Below are 27,392 nucleotides of genomic sequence, written 5' to 3' on the forward strand. Positions count from 1 at the left end.
AGTGGGATAGGTGAATGATGAAATTCATAGAAAAACATGGCTATTGAAATGTAACAAACAATAAATTTAGACAATTTAATCTTATTAAAGCAAGAGGCAGCATTTCAGCCACAAAATGCCCAATAAAAAGTATATTGTAGAGGGTGAGACAAGAAAGTTTGTGTAAAAGAGGGCAAAAACATGGGCCAGTGGGATGGCAGATGACTCCATGGAAATATAGGATCATAACTCTGGGAAGAATAACATGTACTGACCCTGGAAGTGCCCTGAATAACTTTGTTCTCTCATATTGTCTTCTAGAAGACCAAGGTGGAATCAATGTTTTCTGTAGTGAGGAGCAGATCTCACTGTGACCAGATCCTTGTCACATAGAAAATTACAGTCTTCATGTACAAGCTCATGAGCTCTGAAGATGAATTTTAAACAGTTGAAATGAACAAACTCATTAGCAACTTTGGTTTAAAAAAGCTACCCTCCAGCTTTGGAACTGATTGCCAAAGTGTCTCTACATCTTCAGGTACTGATCATGCCAGGTCAAAAGCTCCTTAGTGGGGAAGAGATTTCCTGATTTGTTCAATGATTTGAATTTGATCCAGTGTTTTGATACAAGGAGATAAACGCTATGAACATACAAAATCTGCTCATCGAGTAATGCTGCTACTGTGAGCATGTCAGAAACTTTAGTACAGCATCTCCAGGCATTAGCATTTCCATATTTGGTTTGACACGCATCATAAAACCCACACACCTAAATTACCTATCCACTCTCATAATTTCCTCTTAAAAATGTAGTACAACCAGGCCATTTAGGCTTTATTGCAAGAAGATGAGTGAAGGACTCCAAACTATAGTAACCTCTGTCTACACACTAACCCATAAATGTGCAGTTCGTGTCGGGACTCTTAACTCCAGTTCTGAATACTTGCCATGATCATAAAGTGTCCTGAATGTTCCCCACACTGCTGCTGGCATTCTTGGCTAGCTAGCGAGCTCTTCCAAGAGCAGATCACAAAATCACCTGACTGCTTGAGGTGTTTCCCAGGAAGGTACCTCTTCTGGCATGCCAACTCTAGGTATGTGTCCAGATCCGGAAGTTCCAGTTTAGGAAGAACAAGCTGCAGCAGCACTAGGTAACTATGGACTGAGAGATGCTTGCTGGGAGAACCAGGTTAGCTTTAGTATGTCAAATATGCACCTTAGTCTCTTGTCCCACGGTCTAAAACCAAACACCCCAGCATTTTGTTGATTATAAATCAATAAGGGATGCCGCAATTGTCTATGACTACATCCTGCTGACATTGGGGTGCCATTTTGGGGGTGTGGGTAAAAACCTGGAATGTTGGAAAGAGGCATTGGGGACTGAAGCCTGGACTCTTCTTTCACATTCTTAATTAGCATCTGTTGCTATAGGCCAGATGGGAGAGTTACAGGCTCCCCCATACATAAAATGTCAAATTAGAATTATTAGCAGGCAACAGATAACAGGCCACAGCCCCAAAAGGATTCTCCACCCTAAAGCTCGGGCTTCTTAAAAATGAAAACCACAGTGCCATCTTTGTCAAATGGAAGTCAAGGGAACCTTGAAACATTTGTGTTACAGAAAGATCAGATTTGGTTATATATCTGGGCCACTGAAGTCGAGTGGAAAGTTCAGGATGAACTGTTAAGGTAGATAAGACTCTTTAGGGCTTTGGTGATAGAAAAAACACCTGTGCAGACAAAAAGTGGAGTCAGGGAACAATCGGGACAAGAGCATTATCTCATTTACTTCTGTGTATTATATATTATGTATTACTCTCAGTAGAGCCCATATATATATAGATGTGTGTGTGTGTGTGTGCGTTTATGTATGTCACTGCATTGCTAATATTGCCAAGTATTTTCCCATTTTCCATTGAAACTTACAAGACTGAATGGTATAGTGATGCATAGCTTTTCTCCTAGCTCTCAGGAGGCAGAGGCAGGTGGCTTTCTGTGAGATCTAGGCTACATGAAGCCTGATCTATATAGTGAATATATATCTGGTTATATATCTGAACAATCAGAACTATGTAGAAAGACCTGGTCTTATAATATAAAACAAAATACCACTTACAGGGTTTAATTCTAGAATAAAGGTAGCTCTGGGGTCTTTGAATCTGAAATTTGTTTTCCTTTTAAAACAAGTCACTCTGAAGTGTACTTTCATTTGTCCTTGTTTTGTTGATTATATCTCTTTGTGTTTTCATCTCTCTGAAAGTACTTAAGCCTTAAGTACTCCAACTGTCTTGTTTAAAGTAGAACTGTGACCCTCCATCATCCTTTAAAGTAGGATTGCGAGCTTCCACCTATCATGTAGAAGAGTGAGGAGCAATTCATATGAACTCTTTGATTCCAAATCTCTAGTGATATTTTGATGAGTTCAGAGTGGGGAGGGGGCAGGAGGAAAGGAAAGGGAGAGGGAGAAGGAGGAGGGAGAGGGAGAGGGAGAAGGAGGAGGGAGAGGAAGAGGGAGAGGGAGAGGGAGAGGAAGATTTCACAGGGTTTTTGCTTAAACCATTTTGGTACTTCATTTCCTTAAATGCTTTTAACACCTGGGAATAGCATCATATTAAGCCATCTTATAAATAAAGATAGTTTAAGAGCCTACCAAGTATGTATTATTATCAGGCTTAACCAAGAGATTCAACAAAGATTTTCCACTAATTAGAATTAGATGTTAGAGGAATATAAATCATGTCTGAGGCCAAACTCCTCCATTCTCCCTTACAATGTTATACTGACACAAACTGGTTAATATAATTGGGAATGGATTCTAAATCTCCAATGAATTATACAAAGATTGCTTTTAGTCAATGAACCAGATGTTTTGAAATTGTTATTTAAATTCATACAGAGTCTTGACAGAAGAGAATATTGGCATGAACACAGAGCATGTAAAGAAGTTCACAGCCTCACAGATGCAAGCTAGAAGGACCGGAACACATGAGCCTCCATCACAAAACTGCTACAAATTAGGTGCCTGAAAATAATAAGCATTGGGAAAAATGTAAAGAGAATTAAAAAATTTTCTCAGTGCAAAAGTAAGAGACCATTGTCTGTGAAAGAGCATCCATTAGACAGGGATGGTAGACTGAACTCAGTGACTTTCAGAAAGGTTTTTATGGTGGTTCACACAAAGAGTGACAAACTGTATCCAGCATGCCCTGATTGTGCTCAAGATACACTAACATTACCCTATCCTTCTCTAGCATCACTTAAAGTGACTGTGGAGTAATCAACTAAAATTGAAATGCTTTTCTCCAGTGTTTTATGATATTTTCTATGTAACATTGATATGATACCATTGTAGAAATTGGTCCTATGAGCCAATCAGTTGCTGTCTCCACCAAATCAGCTCTGCTTGCAAGGGACCATCATTAGCATGCCTGTTACTATGGACATGCTTCTAGAAAAGAGTACATAGGGATAGACATTGGACTCCCCAAGCTTCTAGAAGCTCTCACAGGGTCCTTCCAACTCGTTTTTATGCAGCACAGTTCTTTCCTAACACGTGAACTCTGGGTCTAGCTGGTGACGTGTAAGGTTTGGAAAAGTTAACTGTGAGGGTAGAAGGCTCCATTTATACAGCAAAGGAGAGGCAATCGTCCACACCAAGGGAAGGCATTCTCATGAACTTTGAAGGAGTTTTACTCTGGTTTGGGGACATATGCAGAGACAGGAGACATTGTCTCTCCAGGAAAGGAATTAGTTATCACAATAGGCACTAAGGAGAGTTTGAAATCATGATTGACAGCAGCAGTTTTACCAAAGCACCATCTACTGTGGTTTCATCTGACCATCCAAAGCAGTGTCTTTAACTATTTCCCCTTGGACTAGCACTCATGTGTGGAGCATAAATAAAATGGAAGAGGCTCTTGGGAAGTGATTGCAGAAATGATTTGCTGGGTGTGTAAACCCCTCTGGTCTCTACTCTCTCAACAGGGAGGATCTTGATCACAAGGAGTTAATTCTAAGTGGCTTGAGGAGAAAAGCTTTAAGGACTGGGGCGCTAATTATACCTGCGACTCTCTTCTTCTTCCTCTCCTTCTTTCTTTCCCCCTTCCTTTCTTTTCCCTTCCACTATTCCTTTTCCCCTTCCCTCTTTTTGTCCCCTTTTTCCTTCTTTTCTCTCTTCCCCATTTCTTTTCTTCCTTCCTCTGAAAAGAGGGCAGAGTCAAACTTTAGAACTAGAAAATAACTAGAAAACCACACTTTAAACAGGAGCCTGCACATCGCATCAATAATTTCATGTTCCAAAACTGAAGCTTCAGCATAGCAGCAACCAGGGGGCGGGTGGCACCCCTCCTTCAATATTTACCACTGCTCACAGGATTTCTCGGGCTTTGCCTTATGTTCACTGACTTTCTTCTTCTGCTCCATGACTCTGGTCACCTAGGTCATCTGGATTACTCTAATGTAGCCATCTGTCAGTTAGTACGTTTCTTCCCAAACTGTGATCAGTCACATGCCACCTGTCAGGCACTATGATTAAAGCCAAGTAGACTACTTTGAGAAGCTTCTCCCAGAAACCCTGACACTGCACTTTGTACTAGGCCATAGCTCTGCAGGAATAGAAACCAACATCATACGTGAAAAGGGGGATTTAAAGCAAGGCGTGGAGGCAAACAGCTTTGATCCCAGGCAGGTTTCAAGAAGCTCAAGGCCAACTAAAGCTTCAGAGTAAGACCCTGATTTTTTTTGTTTTGTTTTGTTTTAAAGTTGGGTAAATGGGAGGGGGTGTTACTAGATGAAAGGAACTAAGCAAAGGATTAAAACTTTAAGAATTGGAAGGATTGGAAGATTAGTTGTTTTTTTTTTCTAATTAAGACAGAAAAGAAACTGATTTAAAAAACTGCCTTCAGAATTAGGGGGAAAAAGCATTAAAAAGACTGCACTACATGATACAAACTGAGATAAGAGTCTGAACATTTTAAAGTGTAAAACACACAGTATGCAGCAATCTTGGTCAAATAATCTGGAAGAATAGAAGATTTGACACCCAGTCAGCTGAAATAAGCAAGGAATGACAAACCTCTCTCTCTCTCTCTCTCTCTCTCTCTCTCTCTCTCTCTCTCTCTCTCACACACACACACACACACACACACACACACACACACACATACACACACACAAAGACAAACACACATATAAATGATAAGGTTAATTGCTCTAACTTATACTTTCTGTGTCTGAAGAAATTTCAATCACAGCCTCAGTCATTGGACAGAATGAAGGAAACAGATTTGCTGTTTCTAAAACAGTTAAAAACAACAAAAGAACATATTTTATCAAATATTAGCATGTATAAAAACCAAATGAGAAAAACCTGTTTTTTTCTTCTAGCCAGTGAAAACATGTTAGTTTGTATTTATTATATCTCAAATGTATCTTCTGAGACACATCTGTCTTGTCCCATGATATGCTTAGCAGTATATGAAAGCTTGTAAGCCTTGAACCAAAAGGCCATGTCTTTGAAGACTCCTTTCCAGAGATATGAGCTGGACTTCAGACACAGGATGGAAGGGCCCAGAGGTTTACTTCGACAATGCTCTGAGTGTTGATGAAGGAACTTTCCCAGAGTGGACAAAGAAGGCATTCCATCAGCACCCAGAGCTACTTGGGAAAAGAGGGTGGAGATTGAGGATGGCCTTGAACAAACAGTTTTTTATTATACTTGGTTCATCTTTCCTATCTCAGCAACAGATGAGTTTGAAAGTGTAATCTTCTCCTAAATTTGTTAGTACTCCATCACTTAAATACTTTAAATCTACTATTCTGTGACAGCAAGTATAACCTGATGTGTCATTATCCTTGGAATTTATTCATTCTGCAACTATGAATAAAAATATTTGCTTAAATTAGTGGAAGTTCTGAAGTTTCATCTACCCATTTGATCTCAAGCCTATACCAATTCTCTAAAATTGAACTATTTATACAAAATACATGTGTAAAGTATACCTAGTGATACTCATCAGCGAAGGCTCTGGAGGTGAGGGAGGTAAACATGAAGTAGTATTAATAGGCTGCTTGATCCATGGGCTTTCCCATATAAAGAGAATTCCTGAAAAACAAAAGTTGTGTCTTCAAAGACTGATTTGAACTGTAATGATGTGGAGAGTTTGGGATGGTGCTGGTTCAGAGTACAATACATTACCTTATTTTAGCCTACTTTTTTAGCTCCTGACTAGCCACAACTTGACCTCCTTGGAGTTGGAACTAACGTTATATGACTCATTATTAAAAATATTTTGAAACCTACCATCTTGTTAGACTTCTAAGACCAACTCAGAAGCCAACAAAATCATCAGATAACATCTGAACCCTAGGGAGAGATTCCTCTGCTTTGCTGTAACCTGCCTCTGATGTTCTCAGCATAATAGTTTTTAACTGTTTGATGTATGACTTTATTCTGCCATTACACAACTAGCTTCATGTTTCCTGGGCCAAGGTCACTCAATTTGGCTCCAGAATAATCTGTCTTTTATTGTCTTTGAGGAGAGAGCTGCGTCTTCTGCATCAACAGTTAGTATACCATGATTGTGACTGTGTGTGTGTGTGTGTGTGTGTGTGTGTGTGTGTGTGTGTTCAAGAATTCCTCCACTTGGGGCTGGGGATTTAGCTCAGTGGTAGAGCGCTTACCTAGGAAGCGCAAGGCCCTGGGTTCGATCCCCAGCTCCGAAAAAAAGAACCAAAAAAAAAAAAAAAAGAATTCCTCCACTTTACATAGGAAGAATTGCCTGAATGAAAATGAGTTATCTGCATGGACGTATTGAATCCAGGCCCATCTTACTTTAGGTGGGTTGTGGGTATTGTTTCCAGATTCCAGACTTCTCTCTGTTTTGGTCAACAGTCTATTTGTTTGTTCTTTGCTAGTTCATCAAGAATCCTAATTTTATAAATACATTTTGAATATGCTTTCAAATTATTTGATTTAAGATATCTAATTTGCTTGCTTACTTGCTTTGAAAAGATTCTGTTCTCAAACTTTGTGTTTGGTTTGCTCTCAAGTTTCTAAATTGTGACTTTAGAATATTTTTAGTATTTTCTTCACTTCTAGATCTCTGGAAGCAGTTTGGTTTCTGTTGTTGTTTGTCTTGGTTTTCTTTGCCTTTGAAACACTTTCATTTTTACCATTTGGCCATTGTCTCCTGACTCTCTGCCTTGAAGACTTAACTCCTCCTCTATGAGGGAACATGGGACCTGGGTTAGTGTAGCTCCAAGTGTCCTGAGACATAGTCACTCAAATTCATCCTTACAATAGACTGTCCCTTACTCCTTTTAGTGGGATCTGACACATCATTCTGCAATGTCCATCCTTCCTACACAGTCCTGCTCACTTCTATTTTCTTCTTTTTTTTCCCCTCCAACTAGAATTCAGTCCCTTGAGTTATTTTGCTTTTCTTTCCTACCAATAGTGCTTATATATGCTTTAATATAGTATAATCTAAAGCCCTTAGTCAGCAAGAACCATTAAACTGCTGTGGAAATTACTGATCTATCCTTCTGTGCAAACGGCACACATTTAACTAGTTCATTCTTTGCAATGAACACTGTATCAAGACACCAAAATCCAGGAAGATTGTGTGTCACCCTCCCAGGGTCATTATAACTTTCCTACTTACCTTCAAGTGTCAGCCTTCTTCAGGACTGGTTCAAGAAGAGAGTTCTCTTAACAATAATGCTAAAGGTCATGCTGCCATTCAGTGGGCAGTTCCCATCTCATGAATGTTTGAAGACTAAGGTTCTTCACTATAATTCAGAAGTTCTGTTGCTCCATCTAGGCCGATAGTTGCCTATGAAATCAGGAATTGATAGTGTTGTGGCTATGTTAGAGCTGAGCTCTTATATCTACAGAACCTGCCTGTATCTATGGAATAAATCTTGTGTTATACCCAAACCCATGTATTAACATTTCTTTTAAAAAAAAACCATTTATTTATTATGTATACATCATACAGCTTTCTGTCTGCATGTATGCACCTGCAGGCCAGAAGAGGGCACCAGACCTGATTATAGATGGTTGTGAGCCAATATGTGGTTGCTGGGAATTGAACTCAGGACCTCTGGAAGAGCAGACAGTGCTCTTAACCACTGAACCATCTCTCTAGCCCTGTATTAACATTTCTACAGAAAGAAAAGGCTCCCACTAAATGAATAAGAGACATAGTTTGTTCTGGAGCAAAATATGAATGGCCATGGTATGGAAACACAGATTTACCTGTCCTAAAATACAGTGCTACAATGTAGAAGAAGTTTCATGATATCGTTAGAACAGAACAAAGAAAGTTATAAATCAAAGCATTTAAAAAGTATATATTGGTAGAAACATTCCCTGCGGGGGGGGTGCCACCCTATCTCATCTATGGGCCTCAGAGACCATTTGATAGTGTTCTTGGTCCTTCTATTTGTGGATAATAGACTTTTGCCAAGTTAATACCCTTCAAATGTTTTTTTTTAATCTGTTTATCAGATTTAGCACAGAGGTGGACATAAAAAAAATGGCTCTTTGAGGGACTAAAGAGAGACTGAGAAAAATGGTAAATAAGTTCTAAGACCTATAACATTAGAAAATCTCCACAGTCATTGACATTTTAATGTCACCCTTTGTAAGCACAGCTCTTTTCCTGAAACTCTTCTATAGGCAGAAAGTGCTTCTGGTTGGTGATTTTTATCAACTCTCCCCTTTCATTATAAAGGATGCTGGAGAATTGCTTCACCAGGTGAAGACAGTAAAACATTGCCATCAGTGGATCAGGAAGCAACTCTTCTCAAACCTAGCAAATGACCTTGGACTTCTAGCTTCCAGACCTATGGAAAATAAAGTTCAGTTGTTTGTAACAGATGGTATAGGATGTTCTGTTTCAGTTGCCCAAATGAACTGAAATACTCACGCAGGTCTTTTCTATTTGATTATTAATCTAGAAACAGGCTGCTTGCTATTAAAATTAAACAGCAGTTTGTTCATTGTAAATTAAATATAATAAGCAACATAAAGTTATGGTACTTGAAGGTAAGTGGGAAAGATGACTAATGCAGAGACACCTCAAAAAACTCACAGAAGAGTTGTGTGGAAGCCGGATGTGGCGGCACAACTTCAATGCCAGCACCAAGGAGGCAGATCAGGAGGATCTCTGAGAGTTCTGGTATAGCCTGGTCTAGAGAACTAGTTCTAGGAGAGTCAAGACTACACAAAGAAACTGTCTCAAAAAAATAAATAAATAAATAAAAAGTATGGAGAAAAGTAACCAATCTGTGGGAGACGAGGCCCATGCTGAGGCATTCCTCCACATTGAGGGAGTCTAGTATGTAAGAGTTTATTTAGGGGCACAGGAAGGGGGATTGAGAAGGGAGTAGAGACAGAGAAAGAGAGGTTGACTGAGGAGGACAGAAAGGGAGGGGAAAGGAGGGAAGGGGAGGGAGGGAGGGAGGGAGGGAGGGAGGGAGGGAGAGAGAGAGAGAGAGAGAGAGAGAGAGAGAGAGAGAGAGAGAGAGAGAGAGACTGGGAACACTTGGAGAAGGGGGAGGGGAAGGAGAGAGAAGGAAAGGCATGTCAGAAAGAGCAGGGAGGAGAGATCAGTCTTTTTACAGTAAGCCAGGGCGAGTCTAGAAGGAATGCTAACACAAAGGATCTTAACACTTGAGAATGGAATGGTATTTGGAATAGATATGCAGTCTCCACCTAGGCTGGAAACTTGTTCCTGCAACTGAAGAACACAAAATTGTTACAACACATGCATACAACAAGCACATGGACAAAAATACCAAGCACTGAAGAGACTTAAGGAAACAAACAAACAAACAAACAAACAAACAAACAAACAAAGAGTCCAGTCTCATTTAGAGCACTGCACTGGGTTTTTCTTTTAAATCTCTGAAAGATCTGACTCCCAAAGTTTAGTCAGTTTGAAGAAAGTTCTGCAGGTTGATTGACACACAATTGCTGTGTATGCGTATCCTAATCAGGCCTGGAACTTGTTGAACTAGTCCACAACAGGAAGTGGTTGGTGGTAGGGAGCTAGTTATAGGAGACTCCAGTTTCTTTCTTTCTTTTTATTTTTAAATTGGATATATTTCTTTATTTGCATTTCAAAAGTTATTCTCTTTTCCAGTCCGGTTTCCTGCCCATAAGCCCCCATCCCCTTCCACTCCCCTTCTTTTATAAGGGTATTCCGCTACCCATCCAGCCCCCCTTACTGACCCTCCCACTGACATTCCTTGCACTGGGGATCCAACCTTGGAAGGACCAAGGGCTTCTCCTTCCACTGGTGCCCACCAAAGCCATCTTCTGCTACATATGCAGTTGGAGTCCTGGATCAGTTCATGTATAGTCTTTGGGTAGTGGTTTAGTCCCTGGAAGCTCTGGTTGATTGGCATTGTTGTTCTTATGGGGTTGCAAACCCCTTCAGCTCTTTCAATCCTTTCTCTAATTCCTCCCAAAGGGATTCCCTTCTCAGTTCAGTGGTTTGCTGCTAGCATTCACCTATTTGACCTGCTCTGGGTGTGTCTCTCAGGAGAGCTCTATATCCGGTTCCTGTCAGCATGCACTTACCTGTTTTTGGCGGCTGTATATATATGGGCCACATATGGGACAGGCTCTGAATGGCCATTCCTCAGTCTCTGCTTTGAAAGTTGCCTCAATATCCCCTCTTATGGATATTTTTGTTCCCCTTTGAAGAAGGCAATGAAGTATCCACATTTTGGTCATCCTTTTTCTTGAGCTTCCTGTGATCTGTGGATTGCATCTTGGGTAATTTGAGCTTTTAGGCTAATATCCACTTATCAATGAGTGCATAGCATGTGTGTTTTTCTGTGATTGGGTTACCTCACTCAGGATAATATTATCTAGATCAATCCAACTTCCTATGAATTTCATGAAGGCATTGTTTATGATAGCTGAGTAGTATTCCATTGTGTAGATGTCCCACATTTTCTGTATCCATTCCTCTGTTGAAGGGCATCTGGGTTCTTTCCAGCTTCTGGCTATTATAAATAAGGCTGCGATGAACATAGTGGAGCACGTGTCTTTTTTATATGTTGGGGCATCTTTTGGGTATATGCCCAAGAGAGGTATAGCTGGATCCTCAGGCAGTTCAATGTCCAGTTTTCTGAGGAACCTCCAGACTGATTTCCAGAATGGTTGTACCAGTCTGCAATCCCACCAACAATGGAGGAGTGTTCCTCTTTCTCCACATCCTCACCAGCATCTGCTGTTGCCTGCAATTTTTATCTGAGCCATTCTGACTGATGTGAGGTGGAATCTCAGGATTGTTTTGATTTGCATTTCTCTGATGACTAAGGATATTGAACATTTCTTTAGGTGCATCTCAGTTATTCAATATTCCTCAGTTGAGAATTCTTTGCTTAGCTCTGTACACCATTTTTGTAATAGGGTTATTTGGCTCTCCATAGTCTAACTTCTTGAATTATTTGTATATTTTGGATATAAGACCTCTATCAGTTGTAGGATTGGTAAAGATCTTTTCCCAGTCTGTTGGTTGCTCTTTTTGTCCTAATGACAGTGTCCTTTGCCTTACAAAACCTTTGCAGTTTTATGAGATCCCATTTGTCAATTCTTGATCTTAGAGCATAAGCCATTGGTGTTTTGTCCAGGAAATTTTCTCCAGTGCCCATGTGTTCGAGATTCTTCCCCATTTTTTTCTTCTATTAGTTTGAGTGTATCTGGTTTGATGTGGAGGTCCTTGTTCCACGTTGACGTAAGCTTTGTACAGGGCAATAAAAATGGATCGATTTGCATTCTTCTACATGTTGACCTCCAGTTGAACCAGCACCGTTTGTTGAAAATGCTATCTTTTTTCCATTGGATGGTTTTAGTACCTTTATCAAAAATCAAATGACCATAAGTGTGCCGGTTCATTTCTGGGTCTGAAATTCTATTCCACTGATCTCTCTGCCTGTATCTGTACCAATACCACACAGTTTTTATCACTATTGCTCTGTAATACTGCTTGAGGTCAGGGATGGTGATTCCCCTAGAAGTTCTTTTATTGTTAAGTATAGTTTTTGCTATCCTGGGATTTTTGTTATTTCAAATGAATTTGCATATCACTCTTACTATCTCTGAAGAATTGACTTGGAATTTTAATGGGGATTGCACTGAATCTGTAGATTGCTTTTGGCAAAATTACTATTTTTACTATATTAATCCTGCCAATCCATGAGTATGGGCGATCTTTCCTTCTTCTGAGAACTTCTTCAATTTCTTTCTTCAGAGACTTGAAGTTCTTATCATGCAGATCTTTCACTTCTTTGGTTAAAGTCACACCAAGGTATTTTATATTATTTGGGACAATTGTGAAGGGTGTTATTTCCCTGATTTATTTCTCAGTCTGTTTATCCTTTGAGTAGAGGATAACTACTGATTTGTTTGAGTTAATCTTGTACCCAGACACTTTGCTGAAGTTGTTTATCAGGTTTAGTAGTTCTCTGGTGGAACTTTTAGAGTCATTTAAGTATACTATCATATCATCTGCAAATAGTGATATTTTGCTTCTTCCTTTCCAATCTGTTTCCCTTTGACCTCCTTTTATTGTCTGATTACTCTGGCTAAGAATTCAAGTACTATATTGAATAAATAGGGAGAGTGGGCAGCCTTGTCTAGTACCTGATTTTAGTGGGATTGCTTCAAGTTTCTCTCCATTTAATTTGATGTGAGCTACTGGTTTGCTCTATATGGCTTTTAATGTATTTAGGTATGGGCCTTAAATTCCTGATTTTCCAGGTCTTTTATCATGAAAGGGTATTAGATTCTTCAAATGCTTTCCCATCATCTGATGAGATGATCATGCGGTTTTTATCTTTGAGTTTGTTTAAATAATGGATTAGGTTGACGGATTTCCCTATATTGAACCATCCCTGTATAGCTGGAATGAAGCCTACTTGATCATGATGGATGATGGATGATCATTTTGTTGTATTCTTGGATTCGGTTTGCAAGAATTTTTTAATATTTTTGCATCGAGATTCATAAGGGAAATTGATCTGAACTTTTCTTTCTTTGTTGGGTCTTTGGGTGGTTTAGGTATAAGAGTAATTGTGGCTTCATAGAAGGAATTCGGTAGTGCTCTGTGTTTCTATTTTGTGGAATAATTTGGACAGTATTGGTAAGAAGTATTCTATGAAGGTCTGATAGAATTCTGCACTAAACCCATCTGGTCCTGGGCTCTTTTTGTCGGGAGACTTTTAATAACTGCTTCTATTTCTTTAGGAGTCATGAGGTTGCTTAGATGGTTTATCTCCTCTTGATCTAATTTTGGTACCTGATATTTGTCTAGAAAATTGTCCATTTCCACCAGATTTTCCAGTTTTGTTGACTATAGGCTTTCATAGTTGGATCTGATGATTTTTTTAATTTCCTCAGATTCTGCTGTTATGTCTCCCTTTTCATTTCTGATTTTGTTAATTTGGACACACTCTCTGTGTCCTCTCGTTAGTCTGGCTAAGGGTTTATCTATCTTGTTGATTTTCTCAAAGAACCAACTTTTGGTTCTGTTGATTCTTTCTATGGTCCTTTTTGTTTCTACTTGGTTGATTTTAGCTCTGAGTTTGATTATTTCCTGCCTTCTACTCCTCCTGGGTGTATTTGCTTCTTTTTGTTCTAGAGCTTTTAGGTGTGCTGTCAAGCTGATGACATATGCTCTCTCCTGTCCCTTTTGGCAGGCACTTAGAGCTATGAGTTTTCTTCTTAGCACTGCTATCATTGTGTCCCACAAGTTTGGATATATTGTATCTTCATTTTCATTAAATTCTAAGAAGTCTTTTATTTCTTTCTTTATTTCCTCCATGAGCAAGTTATCATTGAGTAGTGCATTGTTCAACTTCCATGTATATGTGAACATTTTGTTGTTATTTTTGTCTTGAAGACCAGTCTTAGTCTGTGGTGATGTGATAGGATGCATGCGATTATTTCTATATTCTTGTATCTATTGAGGCCTTTTTTGTGACCGATTATATGGTCAACTTTGGAGAAGGTACCATGAAGTGCTCAGAAGAAGGTATATTCTTTTGTTTTAGGATGGAATGTTCTATAAATATCTGTTAAAACCAATTTGTTCCTAACTTCTGTTAGTTTCTTTGTGTCTCTGTTTAGTTTCTGTTTCGATGATCTGTCCATTGATGAGATTGGGGTGTTAAAGGCTCCCACTATTATTGTGTGAACAGCAATGTGTGCTTTGAGCTTTAGTAAGCTTTCTTTTATGAATACAGGTACCCTTGCATTTGGAGCATATATATTCAGGTTTGAGAGTTCATCATTTTGGATTTTTCCTTCGATGAATATGAAGTGTCCTCCCTTATCTTTTTGGATAGGTTTTGGTTGAAAGTCAATTTTATTCAATATTAGAATGGCTACTCCATCTTCTTTGCAGGGTTCATTTGCTTAGAAATTTTTTCCTAGCCTTTTAATCTGAGAAAGTGTCTGCTTTCTTCATTGAATTGTGTTTCCTTTATGCAGCAAAATGCTGAGTATTGTTTATGTATCCAATCTGTTAGTCTATGTCTTTTTATGGAGGAATTGAGTTCATTGATATTGAGAGATATTATGGAATAGTGATTGTTGCTTCCTGTTACTTTCATATGTAGAAGTGAAGTTATGTTTGTGTCTCTCCCTTCTTTTGGTTTCATTGCAAGGAAATTACTTTCTTGCTTTTTCTGTGGTGTTATTTTCCTCCTTGCGTTCGAGTTTTTCATCTATTATCCTTTGTAGGGCTGAATTTGTAGAAAGATATTGTGTAAATTTGTTTTGTCACAGATTATCTTGGTTTCTCCATCTATGTTATTGAGAGTTTTGCTGGATATAGTAGCCTGGGCTGGCATTTGTGTTCTCTTGGGGTCTGTATGACATCTGTCCAGGATCTTCTGGCTTTCCAAGTCTCTGGTGAGAAGTCTGGTATAATTCTTTAGGTCTGCCTTTATAAGTCACTTGACCTTTTTCCCTTACTGCTTTTAATATTCTTTCTTTGTTTTGTGCATTTGGTGTTTTAACTATTAAGTGACAGGAAGAATTTCTCTTCTGTTCTAATCTATTTGGAGTTCTGTAGGCTTCTTGTATGTTTATGGGCATCTCTTTCTTTAGGTTAGGGAAGTTTTCTTCTATAATTTTGTTAAATATATTTACTAGCCATTTTAAGTTGGGAGTCTTCACTCTTCTTCTATACCTATCATCCTCACTGTGTCCTGGATTTCCAGTATGTTTTGTGCTAGGAGCTTTTTCTGTTTTACATTATCTTTGACAGTTGTGTTGATGTTTTCGATGGTATCTTCTGCTCCTGATATTCTCTGTTCTATCTCTTGTATTCTGTTGGTGATGCTCGAATCTATGACTCCTGATCTCTTCCCTAGGTTTTCTGTCTCCAGGGTTGTCTCCCTTTGCGGTTTCTTTATTATTTCTATTTCCATTTTTTACCTCCTGGATGGTTTTGTTCATTTCCTTCTCCTGTTTGGTTGTTTTTTTCCAGTAGTTCTTTAAGGGATTTTTGTGTTTCCTCTTTAAGGGCTTCTACTTGTTTACTTGTGTTGTCCTGTATTTCTTTACATGAGTTATTTATGTCCTTCTTAAAGTCCTCCATCATCATCATCATCATCAAATGTGATTTTAAATCTAAATCTTGCTTTTCTGGTGTGTTTGGATATCCAGTATTTGCTTTGATAGGAGAACTGGGCTCTGATGATGCCAGGTAGTCTTGGTTTCTGTTGCTTAGTTTCCTGTGCTTGCCTCTACGCATCAGGTTGTCTCTGGGGTCAGCTTGTCTTGCTGTTTCTGACAGTTGCTTGACCCTCCTGTAGGCCTGTGTCAGCCCTACTATGGATCTTTTTTCCTGTTTTCTTTCAGCTGTTTCTGGGAATTGGAAGTGTCCTGCCCTTAATTGCTCCTAGCTCCCTGCACCCAGGGGACAAGATGGCACTAGGCGATTCTCTCTTGGGTTGGGAATGTGGGCAGAGGGTTGTCTTCTCTGCTATCTCAGGAGTGTCTCCATTTCTGTTGGCCCAGCTCACTCCCCCATAGAATTTGGGTTTTGGGAGCTGTTTGACAAGTTTGGTTCAATTCCGGGCACAGACAGGAATTGCAGGTACTTTCCACTGACTGCTCCTATATTTCTGTGTCCAGAGGCACTATGCAGCTTCCTCTTGGGCCAGGGATGTGGGCAAAGGTGCGCAGAAGTGGCAATGTATCCTGTGGTCTCAGGATAGTCCACATTTCTGGGTGTTCAGCTCTCTCCTCCAAGGGATAAGCTACTCTAGTTTCTTTTAGAAACTATAGGAAACAAGTTTTACTTCATTGGTTACAAAGTCCCATAATTTTGCATTTCCTGTTTACTGACTAGGGAAAAGAAGATAAATGCCTGCTTATAAAGGTTAGGAACACTCTAACAGACGACTTAAAAAATGATTCCCAGAGGACACTGGCCTTGAAAGAATTTCTTCTGTTTTTTTTCACAGCTGGTTCACATCTGGCATTTGGTCAATCGCTCATTAAATATTAATTAGTATTATTTATTACAATGCTTTTACCATTTTAATGAATAAATCAAAGGCAAGGGGATCTTCTGAATTCTGTGAGGTTCTCACACTGAGTAAGGATTAAATTGTCTACTTACTTCATTCCTTCTTCCCTTTTGATTTAAGCTTGAGATGCAGACAGTGAATGTAGTATGAAACATAGAAACTGTGCTTCTTAGCATCAAATTTTCTCCTAATTACAGACATGGACAATTTCTATTAGTGTGTAAAAAAAGTTTGCATGACTTAACAATTCTGAGTCCATAAATGTTTTCAATTAATATAACCCCGAGAGTAAGTGGTTTTTAAGAGTGACAGATTAAGGTTTGTTAACATATAAGTGTTGCATACAGGTGGGAGATCCAGGGACTGAATAATTTTGCAAGAGGCAGTTCTAAATTCCAGTTTGTTTGGCATCTTCAAGAATAAGTTTGTAGAGGCTCAGAAGACAAAGAGAAGAGATTTTGAATTTATAGAGCTGCAGCTTGATAGAAAATGAGTAACTGGCAGATGTTGGTCTTAAGTAGTTTGTCAGTGCAGTTTCCTGGGTACATTTCCAGGCCCATAGGGGTAAAAAGTCTCTTGACTGGTGACTGTACATTAGTGGAAATGTATACGTGTGTCTTTGTGAATTCCTGTCCTACTTAGAGGAAAAGAAACAGACAGAGAGCTCCACTGAATCTTCTTTTCTTTTTTGGGTAACTATTCTTGGTTTGTCACAGAGGGAGATGAGTAGGAGCATGTATAAAAAGGATGCTACATAGCAGTATTTGTGAAGAGGAAGGGAATTACTTTGTAGAAAAGAATTGGTAAAAGGTAATTACACTCAAATTAAAAAATATATTCAAATGAATATAAAAAAAGGATGCTACAGATTAGATTCATGGAATGTCTTGTTTGCGTAATGCTGTCTGGTAATCTTCTTTAAAAATTATCATTTTACAGATGTTCATTGTTGAAGTCGTACATGTGTACAATATATACTGATAGCAGCCAGTATATACTCTTTTTCTTCCTATTCCCAGCCAACCTCTTCCCTATTCTTACAAAGTCCATAGCCCACTTTCATGTGTGTGGTTTTTTTTTTTTTTTTTTTTTTGTGCTTTTGGATCCACTTGGTGGATCCATGGGGTGTCGGTAGAAAGCTATCTCCTGCAGCAGGAGCATCTCACTCATCGCTGCATCACCAAAGATAATGACCTTCCCCTCCAACAGGTCTCAACTGCCATTCTCTCCCCTGGATGAATTGGAGAATCATTAGCCCTATGCCTGTCTATGACTGAATGTTTACTAGGTCAATCTTGAACAAGCCCTTTGCAGTCAATGGAGCTACTACAAATTTGTAGATGCCATGATCGGGTTGTGCCCACAAGGTAGCATTGCATGGTCTTCCTCCGCATCATCTAGCTCTTCCATTCTCTCTGCTGATTCTTCCCAGTGATGTGGGACGAGAGGGAATGATATGAATCACCTTCTTTAGTGCTAAGCACTCAATAAGCACTTATTTTTAGCACCTTGTCCAACATAAGTGCAGAGACTGCTCACTGCAAAGGAAACTTCTTTGATCAGACTAAGGATAGCATTAGTCACCAGTCTCTGGGTATAAGCATAAATTTCTAGCAGGCAGTTTTGTCATATCTGTTTACCAAAACAACAGTAATAGGTGTCAGGTCCTAAAGAAAGCCAGGACAAATGGCTAACTGTGGTGCCTATTAACATATAGTATTATACGGAAGTGCAGGATGGCCCCTAGCCTCTCCTAGCAGTTCAGTTACCTGTGGCTCCTTCCTCTTTTTCTCACCTCTAGTCCAACGCTAAACTTCTCCAGCCCCAGAGCCTCCCTTACCTTCCCCCAGCTTCTCTTTGGTTATATGGTTGTCAATTCAGCCTTGTATTCTCTTGGCTCCTCTTTTGGCTCACTCTTGATTTCTTTGCTTCTCTTGGTTTTCTAGGTCCATTTGCTCCTTGTTCCCCCAACCCTCATCCTTCTTCTTTTTCAGTCTGGATGTATCTGGATGACTCTTTGGCTGTATTTTCCCTCCTATCCACAATAAAAACTTTCTCCTCAACCACACTCTGGAATGCTCGTGTCCTCATTTTCATCCAGTACGTTCAATTCTGTGCCTTTGACCAAGTCCACAGTACTGCCTGCTTTAGAGTGGGTCTGAGATCTGATCAGAAATCAGTTGGTTACCCCCAGAAGAGTTGTGCCACAATTACACAAGAAAACATCTCCTGTTTAGAAAGTTTCTCTTGAAACCTGCAAGACTAAAGCTGAGGAAGGCCATTGCTGAACTTTCTCCCCAAATTGCTTGCATAGCAACTTCCAGGACTGAATCAATGATAATGGTCATAGCCTGAACAGTCATGGGGAGCTCTGGGGACCTTCTGGTGAACAACTCCTAGGAAAGTGTCTCACAAATAGCACTGGATTCTTTTTAATAATCTATGATTTCTGGGTTTGTTATTAAATTCTTTATTTTCAATTATGACTTAAATTCATTTATAAAATAGTAGATTTGTATGTGACATCTTCATATGTCCTCATTATTTGTTAGCTCCCCCCGCCCCGTGCCTCATCTTATCCCATCCTATTCCCGTTTATACACTAATACCTCTAATATTCTCTCCCGTTATTTTCATAGCATATGTATTCTACCATCTCTACTTCATGTAAGGTCTATCTGTGTCTTCCCCATCATGTCATGGCCCCTCCTGTCTTTTCAAGTATCTGTAGGCATTACAATTAAAAGAAACATATCTAAAGATCCATACAACAGAGCGAATATGTGATGTCTCTCTTTCTGGGCCTGGATTACCTTGCTTGGTGTAATTTATCCAATTTCATCCATTTACTTGCAAATTTTATAATTTCATTTTTTTTACAGCTGAATAAATTTTTTTGTGTTTATGTACCACATTTTCATTGTCTATTCAACAGCTAAGGGACATGTCACCTGATTCCACTTCCTGGCTCATGTGACTAGAGTAGCAATGAGAATGGGTAGGCAAGCATCTCTGTAGTTAGACTAGAATGCTTGGGCTTATTCTCAGAATACAATAGCTAGGTCATATGTTAACTCTATTTTTACATTTTAGAGAAACATATGCCCACCAACAGTGTCTAAGTTCCTCTTTCCCCATATCTATGCATAACAATTGTAGTTTGTATTTCTGAAGATGGGGATTCTGACTGTGGTAAGGTGGGATCATAAAGTAGTTTTAATTGAATGGGGTGGTTCCGCTGGTTCTCTAATTGGTTCTTGATTTGTCAGTAAAGAAACCTGAGACCAATCATCAGGTGGGACTTCCAGATCCCAGGAGGAAATGGCAGACACAAGTAAGGAGAGAAGAGTTTCTGCCATTCTTTGGAGGGAGACGAACACAGCAACCATGTGAGGTCTTGTGGTGAGCTGGGGCCTGGTTACTACTACAGGTGAGTGGTCAGAGATGTTTGCCACTGAAGTTTAGGGCAGGTAGAGAGACGGAGAGAATAAATTGGTAAAGGCAGACTTTTGTAGGCTGGAGATATCTGAGCCCAGCAATTGTGCCAAGAAGGCAAAATCTAAAAGACCAAACTGTGTATATGTCTTTTATCCATGGATTCCAGGGAAGCTGGGAAGGGGCTGGTAGCACAGTCACTTCCCTTAGCTAAAGAAGGATAGAACAAAAGGGAAGCTGAGTGGGTCCCAGAGCAAAGGCATTATTGTAAAACTACACACAACACTTAATCTGCATTTGTTGATGGCTAAAGATATTAATTATTTAAAAAATATTTACTAGCTACTTGTATTTATTCTTTTGAGAAGTCTGTATAGTTATATCTTAGTGATATATGCTGTCTTAGTTAGGGTTTCAATGCTGTGAAGAGAAACCATGACCTAGGCAACTGTTATAAAGGACAATATTTAATTAAGGCTGGCTTACAGGTTCAAAGGTTCAGTCCATCATCAAGGTAGGAGCTTGGTAGCACCAAGGCAGAAATGGGGCTGGAAGAGCTGAGAGTTCTGCAAATTCATCTAAAGGCAGAGTAGAAAAGACTGACTTTCAGGCAGTTAGGATGAGGGTCTTAAAGCCCATGTCCTCAAATTCACACTTCCTCCAATAAGGCCACTTACTCCAATGAGCCCACACCTCCAAATTGTGCCATTCCCTGGGCCAAGCATATTCAAACCACTACACATATTTTCTTAATAAGATTGCTTATATATATATGTGTGTGTGTGTGTGTGTGTGTGTGTGTGTGTGTGTGTGCTGTGTTTTCATTTTCATTCTATTCTAAGGGTTTTATAAAATGTCCTTACTGATTTCTTAAGTGACCTATTTATCACTAAGTAATGTATTCTTTAGTTTCTATGAGTTTGTAGACTTTTAGTCATTTTTCTTTCTATTATCTAGCATTATTTCATTGTGGTCAGATAGAACACAAGATACTATTTCCTACTTTTGAGACTTGTTTTATGTCCTAATATGTATTATGTTCTGGAAAAAGTTCTGTAGGCAACTAAGTACAATGTATATTCTTATTGATTGGATGGAATGTTATATAGATGTATGTTCTAAAGTTATTTAATGTCAATGCTTCTCTGTTTAACTTTTGTCTGGTGGTCTGTCTAATGGGGAGAGTAGGAGTAATTGAAATCACCTACTATTGCTGTGCTTAAGTTAATTTGTGGCTTTTTAAAACTAGTAGTATTTGTTTTATGAAATTGAGTGTTGTTTTATTTGATGCATAGATGTTTAGAATTGTAATATAATTTCTCTCTTTCTAAAAAGTATAGTATCTCTCACTGTATTGTTACTTTAATGAGAATGAACTGGAATTTCTTACCTTCCTGAGAGGTTTTGGGTTGAAGTCTATTTTGCCAGATATTCCAAGAATTATATCTGATTGTTTCCAAGCCCATTAGTTTGGAATACCGGTTCCATCCTTTTATCCTGAAATGATGTTTATCTTTAATAATGAGATGTGTTTATTGAAGGAAGCAAAAAGGTGGCTCCTTTTTATTAATCCAGCTTGTTAATCTGTGTCTTTTTATAGAAGAGTTGAGACCATTAATATTTGGAGTTATTGAAAGATGTATTATTCCGTTCATCTTGTCACCTTTATGGTTTTTTCTTAGACCTGTTCTGTTTGCTGTCCTGGTGTTGCTGACATCTCCTGCGAGTTTTTAGGTGTGGCTGTCATTCTCCTCAGTTCTTTTGGTCCATTTGCTCCTTCCTACTCTCACAGATAAAACTTCTAAGTGGTAAGACATGAGTTCTAAAGATTTTTTTCTATCCCCTTTGAAGGAGGTGTAGCTTCATTGGAGCAGAGGTGTTTAACTGGGACTTGGCTTTGAAATTTTAAATTTTGTGTGTGTGCAAAATTACAACCTAACCCTCTGAAAGTGTAAGTAATTCACCAATTAAATGCTTTCTTTTGCATGAGTTGCCTTGTCTCTTCCCAGAAATAGAATAGTAACTAAGACACCCCCAATGTAGGTCCAGCAACAATAAGTACGCCTCCATTACTCTTAATTGGACACACACACACACACACACACACACACACACACACACACACACACAGAGAGAGAGAGAGAGAGAGAGAGAGAGAGAGAGAGAGAGAGAGAGAGATTTATATAATAGTCTTGTAGACTTGGGGATAATGGCAGTCATTGACAAGAATAACTTAAATTTATAAGGGTTTAGCCACATCAGTAATTGCCTTAATTAGAGTTTCTATTGCTGTGAAAATATATCATGTCCAAGGTAACTCTTATAAAGGGAAACATTTAATTGGGACTGGTTTACAATTTCAGATGTTTAGTCCATTATCATCATAGAAGAAGCATTGTTGTATGTATGTGGACATGATGCTGGAGAAGGAGCCGAGAGTTTTATATATATATATATTGGTCTGAAGGCAGAAGAAAGAGACTGTGTGCCACGTTGGGCATAGCTTAAGAACAGGAGACATCTAAGTATGTGCCAACAGTGGCAACTTCCTCCAACCGGATTACATCTCCTAATAGTGTCACTCCTCATGGCCCAGTATTCAAACACATGAATCTATAGGAAGCATTCCTTTTGAAACCACCACAGTAATATCCTATCATTCCTGCTTGTCTCAAGACATACAAAAAAAGTCTTGGTGAAATTTCTCAAACCCAGACAAGAATCCAGCATCACGAAGACTTCTTGGCAGCAGGCACACTGCAAATTAGTAGATTTCCTGACAGCTGAAACAAGTACCTTTGTCTCTGGGGAATGTATGCTGCTTTTATGTAAATCAGTTTGGCCTGGTCTGAAATACAGCAAAAAAAAAATAAGAAAGGAAGAAAGGAAGAAAGAAAAAGAAAAAGAGTTTGCTGCTCATGCTTCAAAAATGAGATAAAATAACATCAAAATCATAGGATGGATGATTTTACAATGCATTCTGAGGCATTATGATTCATACTCATGGTTACCACCTTAATGATGATTCTTGTTTTTATATCAACTTGGGCCAGTCTCAAGTCTATCTCCTGAACTTACTTTTCCAAATCATTGCCCAACAAACTACATGGACTCATGTAGGAATCCTCCCGTTCATGGATATGAATATAGACTGAGCTAAGGACGACCATTTGACTACCTAATATAAAATGGGAAACCTAAATTTCATTGATGCTCCAATTTTGTAAGAAACAAAGACTGAATTCAGTGCATGTCGAGCCTTTGCATCCTACTGTCTCCTGCCTATAAAATAATTTCTCTCTTTCTCTCTTCTATAAACACAAATGTGACAGATGTTAAAGCACCAAGGCCCTTTGGGGTCTTATGCAGAAAAGGGTGTGAATAATGTGGGAACATACCAACAGCACTTGTTCTCCATTATTCAGGATCATCTGACTCTAACCCCTGGGACATTCTGGATTCATATTAACCAGGTCCCATTCCCTCACTCAAAGGATGAACAGCCTATATCACATAGCCTAAGTAGTATATACCTCATTGCCCTACTTCAATCACAAAGCAAAGGTCATACATTAAATAAGCCTTCTGCATTGCAGTATAAGACTTCCTCCTTTCCCTGTGAAACCAGAAAAGTACTTCTTTTCTCCAACCTTAGGCTAGAAACTCTCTACTACAGAACTCTACTCTATGGCCAGGCTTGTTAAAGGCCTTTTGTCTGAAAACAGTCTTTACCTCTCCAAACTTCTTCCCTTATCCTTCTCTAAAATCCAATTAAGAGTGACAAAATATACTTACAAGGTTAATTACTGAGGAAGGGTAGAAGTTGTCCTGTAAGAGACCATCTAAGGTTAATTTGTAAAGATATATACTGACTCTCTGTATGGCTTTGATACATACCACACAGAAGGCCAGATTTCTTTAGACAGTTATGACAGACATTCCACATAGGAATTATTTGACTGTTTGCTTTAGTTGATCTGAGGAGGTCTTTGAATATGAATATTAAGAAAAAATTGAAAGGTTTAGGTGATATTAAAGGGTTGTAATCTTTTAGAAACTGTTCTAATAGCTTTTTGTTGTTGATGTACATGTACCATGATCAAAAAACAATTTGAAAAGGAAAGGTTTTATTTCATCTTAGAATTCTTAAGGCATGGTCCTTAATTGAAAGAAGCCAACATAGGAACTCTGAGTGGGAACCTGGAGAAAGAAACTAAAACAGAGGTCAGGGAAAAATGTTACTCACTGGCTTGTTCCCCGTGGCTTGCTCACCTTTCTCTCTTGTACAACCTAGGACACCAACCCATGAGTGGCATCACCAATAGTGAAATGGGTCCTTCACACAAATCATCAATGAAGAACATATTTATAGACAGGTCTGATGAAGTTAATTTCACAACTGAGGCTCCTATTTCCCCAGTGACAATAATTTGTGTCAAGCTGACTAAAAACCAGCATAGGCATCTCATGGTTTTAAGCCATAGAAAATATTTTAAAAGAAAAAAGCTGAGGGGTTGCTAGAGAATGATTTAAACTGACCTTCAATATTCAGTTACTTGAAATGCAAGAGTCCCCAAGGGTCCGTGGTACAGTAGGTGATAAATAGGACTTACAGTCAATAAATGTGTCTTAAAGAAGGTTTTATGAATTAGAATCCTTATAGTCAACGTTGGCCTGTCTTTTTCCAGGGACACTGTTAGCATGTAATTCATTAAGACTTCCTGAAGTTTTGCATACATGTGCCTTTGCCATATGATTCTTTTCAAAGAACCCTACAGAGACTTGCTAGCCATGTCTGAGGGTTGTACTAGTTCTGGTCCCACTCTGATGTCACTTCAGGAAAGAGTGGGCATTTCCTTTTTTTCAGTGTGTTCAGTAGCTTTGTGTTACACCTGATGGAACTCTATCTATGATAGGTCTTTTTCATGCAGGACTCGGGAAGCCAGGAGAGAAACTCAGGTAGACACCCTCCTGCAGTGCAGATGCTTTTGAAACAGACCTGAGTGTAGGGGAAATCCAAGGTTATGTATCCAAAGATGCTTCCTAGGAAGGGAGATAACCAGAAGGCAAGAAGCAGGAAAGATGTTTAAAGAATTATTTTTGTTTTGTTTGTGTCTTAGTTAGGGTTCTAATGCTATAAAGAGACACCATAACTATGGAAACTCTAGTAAAGGAAAATATTTCATTGGGGCTGGCTTATAGTCCAGAGGTTTAATCCATTATTGTCATGGCAGGAAGCATGGTATCACACAGGCAGACACAGTGATAGAAAGCAACTGAGAGTTCTACATCTAGATGCAGAGGCATCAGGAAGAGAAAGCCACTAAGTCTAATTTAAGCTTCAGAAACCTCAAAGCCCATTCCCCAATGGCACAATTCCTCCAACAAAGCTACAACTACTCCAACAAGGCCAAACCTCCTGACCTTACATCTATGAAGATTTTCATTCAGAACTCCACAGCTTGACTGACAGAATAAAGAGACAGAAAGTGTAAAGAGAAGGAAAAGCACTGACTGCCATGAATGATCCAACTGAGGAGATCAGGATTTCAGAGAATAACAGGAGCCCCATTCATTCAGATTTTACATTTACCGCATATAGATCTAGGTTAACAGGTCCTGCAGGAAGTTCTCATCTAGTCCTGTGAGCTGAGCAATTCCTTGGAATGCAGAATGGCCCAGCATGATCTTCTCCATCTTGCAGCTCTTGTTTGACAAAGAGAAACTGTTGGTCAGAACCAACCTCATACTTGTTTAAATTATTTTATATATTATTATCGTTATTATTATTGCTACTATTATTAATTATTATTGTGTGTGTGGTCACAACAGAGCACGTGTACAGGAGTCAGAGAAAAATTTTGTACAGTTGTTGTCTCCTTCCTCCTTTGATACAGTAATTTCTTGATACACTCTAAACTCCCCAGTAGGTAAGTGCGTACTCCTCACTACTCGCCCAAATGTTTTGGACTCAAGAACTTCACACACACACACACACACACACACACACACACACACACACGAGAGAGAGAGAGAGAGAGAGAGAGAGAGAGAGAGAGAGAGAGAGAGAGCCTTATTTTTAATATACCCTAAGCAGCTCAATGGTTGGGCCACTCTCTAACACCACGTGCTTACACACCCTCCCTCCAACATTTCTGAGTTAATCTTGACTAAATCTATATTTCATCTTTGTTGCCCTGGACCCAGCTAGGCAGCCCTCCTTAGGCCACTTTCCCCTTGTGCCTACATGTTGGCTGTCTCTCCTTCCTGCACCTTTCTTGTATGGTCCATCACCTATGCCCTCATCATGGCGTCATGGCAGAATTCTCTCTTTTTCTTTCCTAGGTTCCTTCCCAGGAAATCCTAAAAGTCCTACCTCTGACTCCCTTCCCAGCCATTGCCCAATGGTAACTTTATTGACCAGTCAAAATCTAACTGGGGACAGGCTTCATTTAGTCCTATGTATGGGACACTGCAAACAGGTGTTTGGGTCACATAATTAGTATTGGAACACAAGCCTATTCACTCCTTTATATGGATAAGGGACTCAAACTCAGATTGTCAGACAAGCTCTTACCCACTGAGTACTATTGGTAGCATTCTGTCTAAGCTCCAACCCCAGTTACTAGGCAACAGTCAGGTATGCCTAACACTAAAAAAGGGGGCTGCTTGCCCCCTCCTCACTCTCTTGTTCTTGCTCTCGCTCTCACTTTTCCCCTTTTCCCCTTTGTCCCTTCTCTCCCCATTCCCCTCCTTCCTTCCCTCCGCATGCTCATGGCTGGCCTCTACTCTTCTCCTCTTCTCCACTTCTTCTCTCTCTCATCCCTCTCCAATGTCTCGTCCTTACATTAAACCTTTCCACGTGGAACCATGTTGGCCTGGTGTGATTTGTCCGGATACAAACTGAGAGATTTCTACCCCAACATTGGTGGCCCGTCCAGGGAGACTTGATCTCCCTCTGACTGTGCCTGACCTGGTGCCCTGACACTGTGCAATGGCCACAGGGGTAGCTGACAGCAGAGAAGACAACAGCCCTTTCCTTCCTACTGTGTGCCTCTGCCACTGCAGTGCCACCTGAATTCGATCGCCGCTGCATAACCCAGTCTGCCTCTGCCTCCACATCTGCCGAGTCTTCTAGGCCTCCTCTGTGCCATTTGACTACCACCACCTGCTATGGGATTCAGGACTTCTGCCATGTGAGTTGCTGCTGCAGTTGGCACATACAGACCTCTGGGTAAGCCACTGTCCTCCATGGTTCACCACATGGTGCCAGCTCTTGCCACGCGGGTCACTTAGACAGGCTCTTACCAACGATAGATTTTTCACTTTTCTTGCTACCAGACCGCAGCTAAAATTCCCACATAAACACCGGCAGATTGGTAGGTTTATTCCTCCAATTGGAAAGGAGGACCCCC

The 27,392-nt window shown here is 39.6% G+C and overlaps 1 pseudogene; it reads right to left on the reverse strand.

The window, feature by feature from the left end:
* Positions 1–315: 315 nt before the first annotated feature.
* On the reverse strand, positions 316–27,099 carry Ppp6c-ps1 (protein phosphatase 6, catalytic subunit, pseuidogene 1; annotated as a pseudogene).
* Between the last annotated feature and the right edge of the window lie 293 nt (positions 27,100–27,392).

The sequence above is a fragment of the Rattus norvegicus genome, chromosome 4 (assembly GCF_036323735.1).
Source record: "Rattus norvegicus strain BN/NHsdMcwi chromosome 4, GRCr8, whole genome shotgun sequence".
Classification (NCBI taxonomy): Eukaryota; Metazoa; Chordata; class Mammalia; order Rodentia; family Muridae; genus Rattus; species Rattus norvegicus.